Genomic DNA, 18,355 nt, shown 5'->3' on the forward strand with positions numbered 1-18,355 from the left:
AATTATAATAGTAAAAATTATTCAAAACACAAGTCAAAAATATATAAATACTAATATAATTTCTACACCATATTGGCCAGAGCTATCATTTCATAATAAAAAATATATTTACAACAATATGTGTATAGTTTTATATATTATATGCTCTCTCCACGAGTTGCCTCACATGCTCTTCATCTTCCTCGACGGACAAGATGTCCTCTGCTAACTTATAGAAGACTCAATAAGATTCTTCAGCTTCTTAAAGAGTCGTAGCCCTCTAGATCATGTCCGTGGGAATGTCCGAAAACACAGGTGCACAGAGTAAATCTGGCATGTCGTCCGCGGTCAAAGGACGCGTGTACATCAGTCCTCACTGCGTCCCACCTCGCGGGCAGCATTGGAACAAAGTGTGCTAAGCAGTGTCCAAGGTGCTGAGGCAGTAGTATATGAATACCTACATGAAAATATATAAACAATTATAAGAAATAACAACAGAAATTTCTATATAATATAACTTTGTTTACAATATTTTAAATATCTATTTTTTTTTTTTATTAGGTAATCTGCTACAAAAGTTGAACAATAGGCTTAATTGTTAATTTTTTTTGTACACTTAGAAAACAGAGTAAAGAGACCTCCAAGTGGAGGTACCTGTTTCGTCAATAGATAGTTAATATTATAGCTAACTCATGCAATTACATTTTTTTAGTTTTTTTTTACATAATTTTACATAACATGCAGCTAATGAATTATATACTCATGTGAGCAGGTCACGACACCGCTGTCTTTTTAATCTCTTTTTGAGATTACCAGTTATGGATATGGATGCGAGTTGAGAAATAAGTGAATTGGGATGACGATATTATAATCGGTTATTAAAGCGATTTTAATGTAGTTTTGGCTAATTCCGTGACTGTAGATATTTTTTGATCGGAGTGGAGGGATTTTTTGAGACATATAATGGTGCTTTTGAAATAGTACAAAGGATTTTAGACTGGACTCTTTGGATACGGTTGGTATTTGACATTTTTGCTGCGCCCCAGAGGTGGATGCCGTATGTCCAGATGGGCCTAAGCAGTAGTTTGTACATTAATGGTTTATTTGGTAGTTTTATATTTTTGGAGGTTAGTAAGGGACGGAGGAGGTGTAGGTGATTATTTAGAGATTGAACTTTATTTTCTATGGTATTAGCCAAGTAAGACGACGGTCGATATGGATACTAAGCCACTAAGGTAACGTACACATTGAGCTATATGCAAAGGTTGATAAGGTGGATTTTTAATAATAACCATCTAATTTTATTAAATAAAACAATGTTTGTTAAATTATTTCACTAAAATTCTTGTTCAATTACAGACAAAATTAGTTAATAATTTAATATATATAATATATAATAAATTAGTCTGGATATTTTATATTGTTACTAGCTGATCCCGTGCACTTCGTTGCCCGTTAAATGTACCAACTCTATTTGACTCAAACTTTTTTCAATTCGTTATTTAATATTCGGTGTATGGTGTTCAAAATGTATCTTAACTTTTCCGTGGCCCAGAATAAAAATTCTGATTCGCAGCAGTATATTATCAGGTAGGCAATCTACCTGCAGTAGAGTGTATGATTTAACTTTAAAGTATCAAAGTTATACAAAGTTTGTCATTTTTACTTAATTCCACCTACGGTGGGTTAATATAATCAATTAATACAAAATCCTAACCTAACCTAACCGTCATAGGCGTAAATAGCGTTTGACATTTGGGGGGGGGGGGGCTAATAGGGCTGATAGGGCCTTACTTTGATAATATTGAATAAGCTTAAAACAAAATGTAGGAAATGTTTGGGGGGGCTTAGCCAAACCAAATTTAGTCCTTATTAAATTAATCTATCTTTTTTCCAGAGGTCTAATCTACACACAAACATTCATACCAAGCTGAACCCGTGCACTCCGTTATCAGTAAAAAATTGCAACTTAAAAAAATTATGATTGTTCAACCGTTTTTGGATGTAACTTGTTGCAATGTTCAATAATTTGATTTGGTGCTAGCTTGTACCTGATCTGCCCAAATAACCAATGGAAACCAATAATAAATAAATACCTATTTCTACTGTAGACTGTAACCAATGGCAACTATTTAAAAAACAAATAAAAATAAAATTTCCAATTTCCATCGTGAATCTCGAGATCCCTGTTTGAGCACCTGTTTAAAATGCGAATTTCGAAAAATCCTTTCTTAGTGCGCCTATACATAGTAATAAGTACATTTACTGAAAATGTCATATCCATAGCTTCAGCAGTTCCGGCTAGGCGATGATAAATCACCCAGGACAAGTCTTTTTATATATACAGATTACTTATTATAGGCTGTAAGTTAAATTGATATTATAATATTATAATTGTTTATTCGTTTCTATGGTGATAAACAAAGCGTTAGAAATTATAATACAATTTTTAGCGGTTTTTCGTAATTTGTCGGCAGTTTTTCCCATGGCATTAAATAACTATTGAGAAAATCAAAAAATGACCTCTCTAAAGTATTATCTTGATCCAATTTGCTAAAGATAAGATACTCTGTCTCTATATTAAAATCGAGGTACGCTCCTTCCGTTAGAAATTTTGTATACAGAATAAAAAAAAAATAAAAAAAATAATAAACACCATTGAATAATTACTAGATCCATCGCTCTGCTCAGAATCTAAAAATAAGTTATCTTCAAGTAAATTGTAATCCAAATAAAATTTAAAATATTTACGGCGGTCGGTGAAAGCTTGCGACGCACGACGACGGTAATTATTGTTCGTCGCCGCTCGATAATTTTATACAATAAACAGTAATGACGGTAACTACATACATGTACCAATATTCATACATTTTTAGGAACTATGATCCTTTTCAATAAAAATCTGATTTCTAGTTCCTCTCTATCCCCCGAGAAAACCAAAAACAATATAACCGCTAATTTCGAAAGCCGGAGAACAGTGGAAAGCATGCCTATATTCGAGTGTAGCGTTAACACCTCACAATCGTAAAAATCGTAAAAATCACGCGGATATAATAAACAGGTGGTGCCCGGAGTGGAGGTGCGTGGAGGGAGTTTTCACGAATGATTTCGCGGTTTAAAATGTACGCTGCAGGTATCACGAGTATCTATGCGCGTTTTCGTCGTCGGGTCGTACATAATGGGCGAAAAGCAGTTAACGACAGCCGCGCTCGCGTAACGAGGGCGTATACGTATTATATAGCCTCCACCGTTGTATTATTTATCGAAACCAGCGAGTTTAATATCTCTACCTCCATCACCGACTTCCATCCCTTTCCACGCGCGTGTGTGTATATACATATAAAATATGTTTAGTCGTCGCCTCTCTTTCTCCGATCTATACGACAAACGCTCTGTATTCCACTCTCTCTCACTCTCTCTCCGTATATATACCACACCGCTCACCGGTGGTCCCCCGACGCCAATCTCATTCATATTTTAAACGGCTTGTACAACCTTAACGGTTTTCTCGTTATCATCACGCGCGCGCTTTATGTAATATATATATACACACATACAATAACACGCGTATATCTCCGCCACCCGACCGTATTCTTCTATATACATATATATTATATAGTATTCCAAAGTTACACATATATTGTGTGTGGGGCGAAGGGTGGTGGTAAGAGCCCGCGTAACAATGTGTCACAAAACGAGCGCGCGCCCCAACCGAAATAGGAATATGAATAATAAATTTCGTCCGCCTACCCCGCCGCCGGTAGCACCTCCTACAGCACTCTTCGGCGTTGCACAAATGGATATTTAGAGCGATATATTTATATTCGTTTAGCGCCGAGCGCGGTATTATATAATAATATATAGGTACCATATTATTATTATTATATACTGCAGCAGTCTCGAGTATACAATAATAATATCATTTTCGCTTAAGAATATAGTACCCACGGTGGCTAGGACTATATAATAATATATAGGTACCTATATAGTAGGTAGAACAGCTGTCGGCGAACACGCAAACGCAACCGTTTGCAGCGGATATCATCGGGACTTTTTCGTTTTCGCATTATTTACGAGCGCGTCACATTATAATATTAATATAATGTTTTTGTTTTTATTATCATTATCGTCACTATACAGTATAGTCATCATCGTTGCCGTCGTCATTCGTCGAGGGTATTCCGCAAAACTGACTTTTGCGTGGTGGTATCATTATACACTATATATCTATGTTGCGGGACAATAATATTATAACATTATCGTATGATGCGTTTATATGCTCGAGAGTCATAATGTATATATTTACATCACACTCTCGAGAATTTATTTCCTCCGCGAATCACCACCACCCGAACTGCGGATTATTTTTTTCGGGAAAGAAAACGGGGCGGCGATGTTTCATAGTGTTATTTAGACGACAGTTGTTGTACGTATACGTACCTATGTTGTTTTATTTCCGCTAAGGCGTGAAACGTTTTCATATCAGCTACAATAACAGTGCCTGTTTACCGCATTATAACATATTCTATCTATCGTAATATTTCCATAATTTATGGGACAATATACTTTTGAACTGTTTTTGATCCTCAGCGGAGCTAACGAAGTATGAATTGGTTTTAAAACAATATTGTGGGTGTCTGCGTGTCAGCATCGGATTACCCTACAGGCGGTGGAAGATGTTTGTAGCGGCAAACTTTTAGGAGCGGTAAGATTATAAATTCTTTCTGATATATCGTCAATATTGATAATATCGTAGAAAAATTATCGATATACAGTAGCCATCATGTTGCAAAGAGTAACTCTATATTACGCTATAATAACATTATCATGTTACTAGCAAAACCTAGCTACTATATTAATATATTGTGTTTATCGACAACGCAGAGTACTTTTAATATCTTTTATTATTCTAACAAAAATATAAATCATAAAAAAAACCATATTTTATGTTTCATTTATACTATTAGCTGTATCACACAAATCATAAAGACTGGATGCAGCAAATAAATGCTAATTTGGACTAGTACCCCTTTTCAAATCAAAGATGCTATCATGGAGAACAAAATTAACGTTGTACAAAGTTCTGGTGAGACGACCGGTTGCACTATATGCCAGTAATGCATGAGCAACAAAAAGACAGATGAAAATAGGCTAGCTACCTTTGAATATTAGGGCCAAAAAAAATGCTTTAAAAAACTTTGAAATAAGAACAAACCGAGAAGTAGAAGAACAAGTTAGAAACCGGACACAAGAAGGCCGAGAAGACGACCCAGACAGCGTCGGAAAGACAGGATTACAAACGATGCATCGAGTTTGGGAGTAAACAACGGAGAAGAACTAGCTCAAGATAAAGATAGATGGAGGCAAGTGGTTTTTGCGGCAATGGACCTAAATGACCCGTAAAAGCCAATGACGAAGAAGAAGAAGTATCACACGATTTCTCCCGGTAAAAAAATATGAACACACCTAAAATGCGGTGCTACGTTAATGTCATAAAGACAATACATTTTAAATAATCGTTGCATAGTATAATGTAAAAGTTGAAAATACATTTTTTCGATAACCCAATTTATATAATTCAGCTATTCGTAACTCGTGGTATAGAAATAAAGTGATGAGTGTTTTTCATTCAAATCTCAAGTATTTAGTATTAAAACTATGTACGTAACAAAATGTATATTAATTTGTAGTTTATAATTTTGATCAGTCTTTATCTACGACTGAGTGCGTAAACAATATTATAATATTATAATTGGTACATTTAAGTACATTTCTCGCAAACAATAGACATTAATGTTATATTTCAAATACAAAAACGGATTACAGTCAGTTACTGAAATTAGGAATAAAATTCTGGCTTCTTAAACAACATAATTTGCATTTTTTTAAAGTAAACAATACAATTGGAAATAATAGATCACTCGGAAGAGTAATTTGAACAACTATGTGAAAGAAAATCGTTTTAAATTATTTTAATGGCACGCTGAAACTCAATAGCATTTAAATACAAAGCACCCCCTCTCCTCCCTTCACAAACAAAAATGAAAAAAAAAACCTGGGAACGTGATGACAATCAGGAAAGTATTTAGAACAACTCTGAAAAAAAAAATTGGAAAAAGTTCAATAGTGTCATCAGAAAATTGCCACATTTATATATAAGGATAATAATTATAATTATATTTTTTTAGAAATGATTAAATAAAAGAATCGACGAAGCCTAGTATAAATGACATAATATGTGTTTTGAATAATAAATTAAGTACACGTCGGATCAGGCCAGGGGATACGATCTGTGGGGTAATATATTATATAATATACAGAATTACGTCTGCTTGAAGCAAGAATTATAAGCGTAACTGAAAATATTTTAACGAAATGACGATAGAAATTATTTTTGTTTCCCTGATAATAATCCAATTTAGTGGAGTATACGCCCCTCCGAAAAACATGGAAACGAGCCTGCGCATCAACCTATTATTTAACTTATCGGTTACCTACCGCCGGACCTTGTAAACTATAAGACTAAGCTGGTAGTTTAGTCGATCCGTCTTTATAGACTCGACTGGGCCAAACTGTACTGCGAATTTGGCATCGAACTTGTTCGGCCGCTGCTTACAACTGCATGTCGGCTTGTCTGCAGCACTTCAGTTTCGACCGGACTAACCTCTGTCATAGGTAGACGCCGAGACGGAATCGATCTCGCAAACTTCCACAGCGGCAGGTTTCATCGTTTCCACGTTAACCAATATAATATAGAAGCGGACTTGCATAGTTCGCTACGATTGTCGCGGTCGGGCTTGCAGACGGCTAGAAAGCCTCGACCGAATCCTTTTGCGTTGTCGACGAGTCAAAGGACGGTAATGGATTTCTGACGAAACGTGTAACTCTGTGTGGAGGCGGCGGAAGTCGTCTGCACTGCCACATTATAGGCATCAAACTAAATCCTCTGCAGTGCGGCCGTGAACTTGTGAGACCACGTCTTTCCAATGCTTTCGGTCATTTGTCCACAGTTCGGCAAAATCCTGAAGCATAAGATCGGTATTTCAGATGGTGACTGCAGGATTTCGACTTTAGACATCTCCAGCGCTTCGATATTCGACGTGTTCAGACATAGGTATTCGTCAGTCAATTATACGAAAATAAGGTACGTTATTTAACTTTTATAGACGGTATAATAAATTATTCGTTGTGTTTGTTGTAACTAAATAGATACCGAATGAGACAGAAACGAATAAAATAAATTTCAAACACAAACGTTACCCATAACAACATGATTCTTATATTTTTTGTATATTATCAGGAATAAATATAAGTTTATTAATTAGTATTTAATACGTTTATAAAAAATTTAAAAAAAAATTAATCCGAGGAATTAACAAGTTAGGATAGCTCACTCTGCGAGCTTGCTAAATTCCCGGTTTCTGAGACGTAGGCATGTCACGAACGGTGATTGGTACTTAGAAATAATAATTAGTGTGTGATAACGATATCATGATAATATTATATAGAAATAATTAGTGTTTTAATCTCTAAATATAACTAAGAAACTTATTATAACATCCTAAACTGTCACTCACACATTTCAAATAATTAATATTTATTAAATACCAATTATTGATAAATTTTCTTTTTTTTCTTTATATATAATCAACATTATTTACAACCCAAAATGATCGGACTTGAAATTTTGAATAGTGGTTCATTTAATGCTCTAGATGTGCAATAACAAAAAGGGTTTTCCGATCTACGCATTTTAAGGAGGTGTTTAAACAGGGAGCTTGAGAGAAATTTAAACTTTTTTTGTTTATAAACAGTTGCCATCGGGCAGTTCAGGTACAAGCATGCATCAAGTCGTGCGTGTGCCTCGATTAAAGAAACTATAAGGAAAAAATACAACATATCTCAACAAATCGGAGAAGCATTAGGACCTGACACCCAATCAATCCGCAACATCATACTGTACATAAAAGAAATCCAGCTATACAACCTAATTTAAGCCCTTTTCCACAATATATATACTATGAAATTGTAAATATTTTTAAATTACTGTAAATTGTAAACTAATGGCCACAGAAGCCGATGTTTTATAAGATCAATAAAAAAAAAAAAAAAAAAAGAAACTATATCTTGTAACCAAAAATATGTGTGTAGCTTATATAGGTAGATACTCAAAAACTATTCAATTAAATTTGACGAAAATCTCAGAGGTTATTTTTAGAGGTGTCAGAAAAGTTTACCGAATAAGTAGTTTAAAACACGTTAAAAAATATAATATACCAAGTGCTAAATCCAATACTAAATCCTATGTAGTATAATATACTATATACGCTATAAATTATATGTATATAGCCATATAGGTGGATTTCGGTTAGAGTGTATCTTGGTTTTAGTTTACTTTATAGTTCACGGACAAATCGGCGTCAGTATACCTAGCTTTGTTTTTAATTCGACCTACATTGGCAACCGCAAATCGTGGATGTCGGATGATGTACATTCAAACTGAGAGTACACCTATATATAGCCTATATATACTATATAGGATTTGCCACATAAAAAACACTGCACACAAGCAAATCTCAGATATTTTGTTTTTAAAGACGTCAGAAAAGTTTGGAGAGTAAGTAGGTAGTTCAAATATATTCCAAGTGCTAAATTCAATCCACGACTTGTGGTTGCCCATCTAGGTAAAATTATTTCACAAAGTTGTTGGTACCCACAATGACGCCGATTTGTCCATGAACCTGAGGTACTCTGCCCTACATTAAAACTGAGAAACACTCGAACCGAGATACACTTATATAGTTATATAGCGTATATATACTATAGTATAGGATTTGCCAAATAATAAACTGCACACGGGCAAAGTCAGGATATTCAGCTAGTATTATAATATTATTATATTATAGTATTAGCAAAAAAAGTATAAATCATGAATTAAGAAGATACTTATATTTTTCTTAGTTCGTGGTGAAAATTAATACTTTTTTTTATATAAATGGTTGCCACAGGTTAATGGTTACATAATATAACATAATTGATTAAATATAATAATTTAAACTTATAATTTTGATATTTGGTCACTATATTTTTAACCCGCGTTGATTTATCCTAAGTTAATAGACTCAAAAACTATTGGACCGTTTTCAATAAAAAGTTATACCAATAAATTCCTTGAGACTTAGAGAGTATTAATAGTTTATTTTTTGATCCTCATACCCAGGTAGCTCAAAGGTAGCTCACACCTGAATTTTTTTTAGTGATAAATTGTTTTGTTTATTTATATAGGGTTACCATTATATTACAAGGTATTGTAATAGAATCAGTATATATATATTATATATATAGTATATACATATTTGTTTTACAAATATATTTATAAAAAAATAAACGAACCTTTGGCACGGGCAACGCCGTGGGCGGGACAGCTAGAAAGGTATAGCTCATAAATGCATATTTTTTTGTGGTTACCATTATTTAGTTACATATTATATTATTATTATAATTAGTAGATATATGGTGTATAAACTTTTTTATAATTAAATCTATAAAAAAAAAAACGAATCTTTGAGACGGCCAACGCCGGGCGGGACAGCTGTTTTTAACGTAGTATAGTATTGGTGGGTCACATATTATACTTGCATAATTAATCACTAGTTCTAGGTACCTAATACCGTCATTGATTAAACTGAATACTAGGGCAGACTTAATTATAATAAATTCATATGGAGTGTTGTGGTTATTATCCAATCGTCGAGTATATTATGTGATATACCTATACATGACTCGTGATTCTATTATATTATTGCCTATATGTAATATATTATATAATACGCGTTTGTACAATAGAATCGTAAATGATAATATTAATATCGAATCGCGTTGTAAGCCACGCACATATTATATATAACCTACAGTTTGATCACTATAAGCTAAACACATACAGACAACGTTATGTGTTATTAATAATTATTATGCACGAAATTTAAATAGTTTTTCCTGTGAGGTTTAACGTGCAGTCCACGTGAGCTTATACGATTAGGTATTGACTTTAATAATATAATACATTGTGAACATTGAACCCCACGCAATAATATAGCAAACGCGTATAGGTATATTGTATTATTATATTAAGTATACCTACTCCCGTTTAACTTAACGATGAAGTTGTTAAAATATATCAACATTAATAAATATTGTTTTAACGATGTAAAATTATAAATTAATGATGTATACCTACCGTCGTTTTACCTTTATACCGTCGCGCAATTATTAATGATTTTCTTTCAAATAGGTATATAAAACAACAGTTTTGTAAGAACGATTAAAACTATGTTTTATCTTTGAAGAAACTGACGAGAATTTTTCCATCGTTATACTATTAAATTGGCATTTGGATCTACTATGATTATTATATTATACTGATATACGGCCTACGAGTGACTATCATATTGGCTCAATATTATAGTTTTTTCTGATTATAAAACATTTGATTTACGAAACATATCGGTAGGAATACGAACTTTTTTGTTATAGAAAATGTAAACACAATTTTCAATATACTTGTTATTTTTTCCACATCATTTGCGCAGATATGCAATGTCAAAGCTATTTTAAAACGATGTAACTTTAGTACCTATATATATAGGACATAGGTACATAAACTTTCAATGTATAATAACCATTTAAAATGATGCACGAACGAATACGATAGTTATAATACACCTGAAATCTGCATTTTGTCAGCTGTAGTTAAAATTATATTATAATTATTGCATAGTATAGTATTACCTGCGAGTCTAAGCGCGGTTCTCTTTTAAAATTTATCATCGGCTAATGCGGAATCAGCAACATTCATAATTAAAAAAGATCACCGGTGGACTCAAGTTCATAAAAGATAATGGTCATTGCATAATGCATATATAGTGGGAATGACAAATTATTTTAAACAAGTGAAGACCATTTTGAAACTTTTGAAACTCAACGGAAAATATATAAGTGCACACAATGTCCACAGTCAACACTTATAACGGCATTTCAGTAGTAATAATAAACAAACTTTCGAAAGTCTGGTACTTGTGCAATTGTGCTCGGAAAATTAAACTTTATACAGAGATTATATATAATATATAGGGCGACGCTTTCGTGCCGCTGACCGCATTATACTACTGTCGCTGGCAGCTACGATACGTCTACATGCAATTAAAATAAATACCAACCATAAAATCAATACGTCCTACTATATTTTATAAGATATTGGATTTATGTGATTTTTTTATGGGTCTTATAAAAAATATTATAATAGTTAGGTAATATTATAGTTAGATATAATATTATATAATGCCTATTGTATATGTTCGAACATTTTATTGGTGGTTATTATATTTGCCATATTTAAACAAAAGTTAAAATAATTATTTAACATTTTAATAATATGTATATTAATTTACTAAGTTACTCTAGTCATATTATGAGAGGGGTTTACAGTTTTTTTTTTTTAATCGGACGTATAGAGATTAAATACCTACTTAATTGCATGGATAAGACGTCTGCATTGTTTGTACGAGTTTGAGAATTTCCGGAAATATTACATATGGGATTTTTAATAACGGACGAACAATATGAACGTTACAGGGTAGTTTTTGGACCCATTTCTGAAGTGTCTCAGAAGAAGACTAGTTATATTTTGCTTCCAACTGTAACCCCTTCCCACGGCTCGTCCCGTTCGAAACTCATATCCGTTCAACCAAAACGCAAGTTTGTACCGAACTACAGTGCTATTAACCGTGTCACTTGCTTTCGCCTTTCGCACGAACGTTATTTGTCGTTGCCGCAAGTAATAAATCTCCACCACCACCACCACCCTACTATCGGGGAAAAAAATGAACGTAATATACATATATAATATTATGTTAGGTATACGACAAAAAAATTAAAAATGAACCCATACAAAAACCTCACAAGGTTACGTCTAAACGCGTAAATTAGTTTTTAAGTTGACATTAATAAATCGGTTCGCGCGTCCGTGTGTGTGCGCGTGTATTATTAGTATGGGTCCGCTGCCACCGTCGGTTGTCTGTCAGCGGTGCCTGTGTCGTCGTTCGACTAATTGGAATCAGAACATCGTATTATATTATTATTATTTTTACGAGCTGCCAAATATCCGCCAGCAGCACGCACACAAAGCGAATGACACACCGAACACGATTTTGACATATTAATAATATATTATATTAAGAGTTTCCTTTTTACTGCAGACGGAAAAGAAATATCTCGAGACCCCGAACAAACAAAAAAACACCCAAACGATAAATAATCCTTAATTGATCTTATTAAAAATAAAACGTTTCTGAAATGTTTCTTGAACGTTATTGCGCTTACTGACTTCACCGTTATACTGCATTATTTTTTGTGTTAGTTACATATTATAATGTAATATATTTTATAAAATATGCGCAGGCAGACCGTTATAGATATAATATATAATAATACTATGGTATGACAAACGTATAATTTTCTATGATTGAGGTTTGCAAATTATAAACATGAGCGTTTTTGAAATATAACTAATTTCACGGAAAGAATTTTTTATGTAACATAATTGCATTTTTTTGAGTTTTATGAGTTTAAATAACATATTTTTTCTATATTGCAATTACATCATTTCCATTTTCCTTACACTTTTAGTATATAATTGTGTTATTTGTATTACCAACTTCAGTTCAGAATTTTTAATTATTTACAATAATAACGCGATGTTAATAAAAAATAGTTTATCTTAATAATAAGTCACTAATTTACATGACTTGTATCATGTAGTATGTACGACGTACGTGTATTATTATATTTTATATATTTTTGTCAAATCTAAATGTTACAATTAAATACAGATGATACAATTTTCAAAAGTTGTTTTTATCAACAGATTTTATTGCAAAATGTCTACTTCGTTTAATATTTTACATAATATGTCTAGTAAATAAACTTATTATTGTGAGACGTGTATGTGAACGAGGATTCAGGCGGTCATCAATCCGAGAACTAGCGATGTCTGCCGATGCTTCTCCTCAGAACACGTTAGTAACTGAGGTCAACTACCAAGCCACACCAGGCCCACTTTATTATCTTAAAACATCTACATTTTTACATATTATTTAATTTCATTAAAAAACTACATACAAATAATTACCAACCAATAAAAACGAGTGTTGTTTATTACTATTGAGTGTAAAATATCTAAACATTTTTATAAATAAATTTAATAGGTATTAACTACTATAGTAAAAAATACTATTTAATTAAACAAAAATATATTATCTATTAATAATCCGATTGGTACATATTATTAAATAATTAAATTACCAAATTTAGGTAATTGTTGGTGCATAATTCACATGCAGTTTTGCCATGCATATTTGTAACATAATATAATATATTGGTTATATGTTTCTACTTTTTAGCGCATAAACTTCTGATATTTAGTTATTATACTTAGACAAAAAGGTACAATTATTGTTATGATGAAAAATATGTCGAAACAGACATATAGTTACTTTAATTAGTATGTACTATGTATATTCATTTCAAATATATAGTAGGAAGGTGAAATATCATAATATTGTAATTTATTAATATTATCTAAATTTAACTTTTGAAAACATACAGCAAAGTAAAGGGTATTTTTTATTTCGAAGAATTACACGCATTTCCAACAAATTGCTTTTCCAAGAAAAAATACGTCGAGTTCTTAATAATTTTATGCTCGACTAGTTTTTTTTTTACGTTTTATTTTTTGTATATTTGACAAAATTATGCAATGTTTCGTACCTATACCTAAACTAATAATGAGTTCTAAAATAGTTTTTTAAATAAGGGAGAACTAAAAAGAACCCTAAGGCATATCATATACTTGCGGTATTTACATAGTGACTTTAACGTGTTTAGGGTTATTATAAATATATAATACATATATTATATGCTTAATATACGCGCCTCGAGTCTAATTTATTATAAGTTTTTTTTGTAAACAGTATGCCACTTTACTTGACATATAAAACAAATAGTAGACACAAATTAAATGATTAATGGTGATTAATAGTATAAATAAGATTTAAAAATAATAAATTAATTAAGCCTGCAGTTACGTTATAATATACTATTATGCAAACAAAACTATTAATAAAATTAACTATATATTATACAGCATAACTATTCACCTGGCATGCCAATCCTCGTTTTTCCTTAGTACCTACATAAAGTTTAATAACTCTGAAACTAATTACTATTTAGATGCGTCAACATTTTCAAAAATATCATTTTCATTCGAAAAAAACTTAAATCACTACAGGATACTCCTGGAATGGTATAAAAATGCTAAGTATCTATTAGGAAATATGGTCTCAAAGTGCAATTAAAAATAAAAATCAGAATTTTAATAGACAATAAAATGGAAGTGAGCGAGATTAATGAATTGGCCTTATGTATATACGAATTTAAATTAATATTATAATATACAAAAACAAAAAAACCTTAAAAAATCGTTTTGACAAACCTTAAAAATTATTTTCAGCTTACCAAAAAACTTTGATTGTAAATATATGACATGGTATTATATCACTATAATATAGTATAATTTATTTTATTTCTAATCGGTGGCGTGCAGTAGAAGGTATAAAAATTACTATAGTATATCATGTAATATAATATAATACATTCATATATACCTTATTATAGGTGTTATTTATCATTAAATTTATTATTTTTTGTTATTATTATTATTATTATTATTATTATTAAACGCTTCAACTTTTTACGTCACAGTCTAAAATAATATAATTATATCATAACACTGTTAATAAATTCTCCCCGATAAACTACTTGTGCGATTCCATAATTAAAATACGATAATAGTAATGATAATTACATCATACCATGACGTTTCGATGTTATAATATATAATATATTATATATTATGCGATCGGCTGCTGTAGGCTGCAGCACGGTGCGCGTGGTCCGCAGGGTGTTAACATCGGTTTTATTTCCCCGTGGGACTATATCATGATTGTACTGCTGCGCGGTACGCGTTTTGTATATAATATCATAATAATAATATGTATTTTCGGAAAATGATCGTTTTCTAACCTTACCGCTATGATAATATTATACATATACACCTATGATGGTATTACTATTATATTTATCCGCCTGTGCAACGACGCTATATAATAATAATAATAATAATATAACACACAATATATTTAGGTATACGTCATATTATGTATCGTACGCGCCCGGTATATGCCCGCCATCGCGATGATGATGATGACGACGACGATGATGACGATGACGATGCCGAGCCCATAAATATGGCATGAAAAATATATAATATACTTACATCGCGCGGGGAACGGGCGCGTAAACGTGATTACGGTGAGAATTGCACTTGTTTAAAAACTAATGTCCCCCGGGGTGCAATAAACCGCGCGGGTCGAATGAAAAAAAAACCCGACTCGGCTGTATTATGCATGATGGACCGCCGCCGCGCGCGACGATATATTATTATTATACGCGTGTATAGTACTTACGTATATTGTATAAATAGCAGTCGACCGCGTTTATGTTATAATAATAGTAATAATATAAAATAACAATAATATTATAATAATAGTAGAACGGAAGTACAGCACCAAGCATTATATAATATGTAATATAATATTACATTATAAGTAGGTACTTACCTATAATGCATCGGGCGATGGTTGTACCTATAATACAGCCATAATATTATATTTTTATAATATTATTATGACATAAAAGTACTTAGGTATACCTAAACATAGAATGTTTCCTTTCTCTAGTGCGGACTCAATTAGTACATTCTTCGTAAACACCGGGGACTTAATTAGTGTATTATTTTGTTCCCGTTCAGATATGGGACTCAATATAAGTTTATGCACCGACTTATATATTTACCTCTCCCCCTCACGAGGAGCTATATCCAGTTTACTCTCCCCGTGATGCGGCTTCTCTGTATCTCTTTCCTTTAAAATCACCTCTCGACGAAAACCCACTATGTCTTGTATTTTGCTTTCCTTATAATTATTAACTTTATGAAATTCCTTGTCTGCATCCAACCAACGGATCTTCCATCAACTTGCAGCTACCTCGTACTACCAAGATGATGTGTTCTGCAATAAAATTAAGGTGGGCGTAGGTTCTTCATCCGCTCTCTCATTATAACTTTTTAGTATTAATTTTATTGTTATAATAAATATCGTATTTATTTAATCCAAAGTCTATATTATTGTTGAATATACCTGCTTATTACCCAACTATTATAATATTTGGCTTATTTTCCGAATAAAAATATATACAAAAATTTAATTAAATACTCAAATATTTAAGGTAATAAATAATAATCGTCTATGAACAATAATAGCGCGTAATGTGGACGTGTATGATATAATCACATATCGTCATATATACGTTTTATATTTAATTGAGACTTTGTAAGCTTCAGGTATGGTGTAATAACCCACAGTAATCCACCTACCTATACTTGTACACATACATTTATTAAACTTTTAATAACAGGCGACGGACGTTGGTGCACGAAAACGGCGAGCGGCGGCACGATTCCAATTTTTTTACAGACTCGACGCGAACCCGCTCAGTGCTTACGTTTGGGGCCAGATGAGAAATCTGTGACAAATTGTGGCTCATCCACGCCGCATTATTATATTATTACAGTGTTGTCGCACGTCGTCGTTGGCACGGGTTGTACATAGTACTTTACCACCTCCGAATAATAATCATCGCATAAACGACGCTATTATAATGACGTATAATAAGTGTGCACGACGCCCGGAAAAGAGTGGCCGAAGATTCGCGAAATACATTCGGTGCATACAGGTGACATTATAATATACACACTGAAACTAATAGTAGTATAAGTAGTAACTAATATATTTCTAAGGACTAGTAGAGGTATATCGTATAACATAGGTTTAACAACGGGTATTTAGGTACACAGGTGCCTACAGATTATAATGGTCAGACGTGAATCCGTGCGATGCACACTCTCGGTTTGAGATATTTAACGCTCCGAGAACAATAATATATTACACTGCCCGGTAGGTACGCGATGTTATCATTTAATACATTTGGTTGTTTTCAGTATAATATGACGATACCTACAACAGCAATATTTATATAAATGTTACAATTACAATTAAAATGTCGTTTTATAGGTAATGGCCTCCGTTGCCGGGCTTAAGACCGATGAAAAAAAAAATGTCGTACCAAGTATATATACCTATATTATTACATATAAATATTACATTACAATCAAGGGTCGGTCATCGGGGTTATTTGACTAACGTTTGAAAGAAAAACAAAATCCTGCATTTTTGGTTCCTTTGTATAAATAACATCGAAGACGCGACGGGGTCGAATGCGTAGTCGAAGAAAAACAACGCAAAAATGAGGGAGGAAGTTTGAGATAGAGAAAGTATGGGAGAGCGTGGAATGAGCTGCATGGTGGGGGCGGGCGAGGGCGCGATATGTTATGTAGGCACGTGGGGGGAGAGGGTGTGGAGAAGTGAAATGCTCTACGCGAATCAGTGCCGGGAAATGTTTTACGGGATGGCAGATAGTGATAAAAAATGCAAAGGTCCCCGCGGGTTCGGCCACCACCACCATCACCACCACCACCGGCACCGGCAATTTTTATTATATATTATATAATATAATCTCTCCGGCATTCGCATAATATTTACCACGCCGCGGCCAGTTCCTCGTCGTCATTCTCGCGCAACGATAAACACTCACTTTATATTATATAATATTATAATATAATATAAGCGTAACCGACGACGACGGCGGTTTTTGGATTTTTTTTGTATATTATTATATTTATTTTTACGCGCGCTACTATAACCCTCTTCGGCCGTATTGTAGTCTTTGTTTCACATCGTCCCCAAGACCATATTATACTACTAGTAGGTACGTATTACTTTATCACGGGATTCCACGTCCTGTGCAGCGTGATTCATTACCACGTGAATGTGGTCCATTGCGGTTTAAGTGGTGACCCGCGTCGTTTCATTATACCACGCGGTTTTCTAATCAAACGTCCTGCGCGGTACGCTAAAATATAGCTGCAAGTATCAACGGTCGCACATCATCGGGAGTGGTCTCAGTTGTCCAACACGAATGGAATATAGGATTTTAGACGTGTTTTTGTTCAACCGGTTGATCGAGTGAAACGATAAGAATTCTATAAGCCGTTTTGACTTTTGAGTTCGTCGTAAAGTATACTTACGATCGACTATCCAACATGTTTAATGTTATCCATCTAATGCCCTAAAAAGTCTACTAA

This window comes from Acyrthosiphon pisum, chromosome A2 (assembly GCF_005508785.2).
Source record: "Acyrthosiphon pisum isolate AL4f chromosome A2, pea_aphid_22Mar2018_4r6ur, whole genome shotgun sequence".
In the NCBI taxonomy this organism is placed as follows: Eukaryota; Metazoa; Arthropoda; class Insecta; order Hemiptera; family Aphididae; genus Acyrthosiphon; species Acyrthosiphon pisum.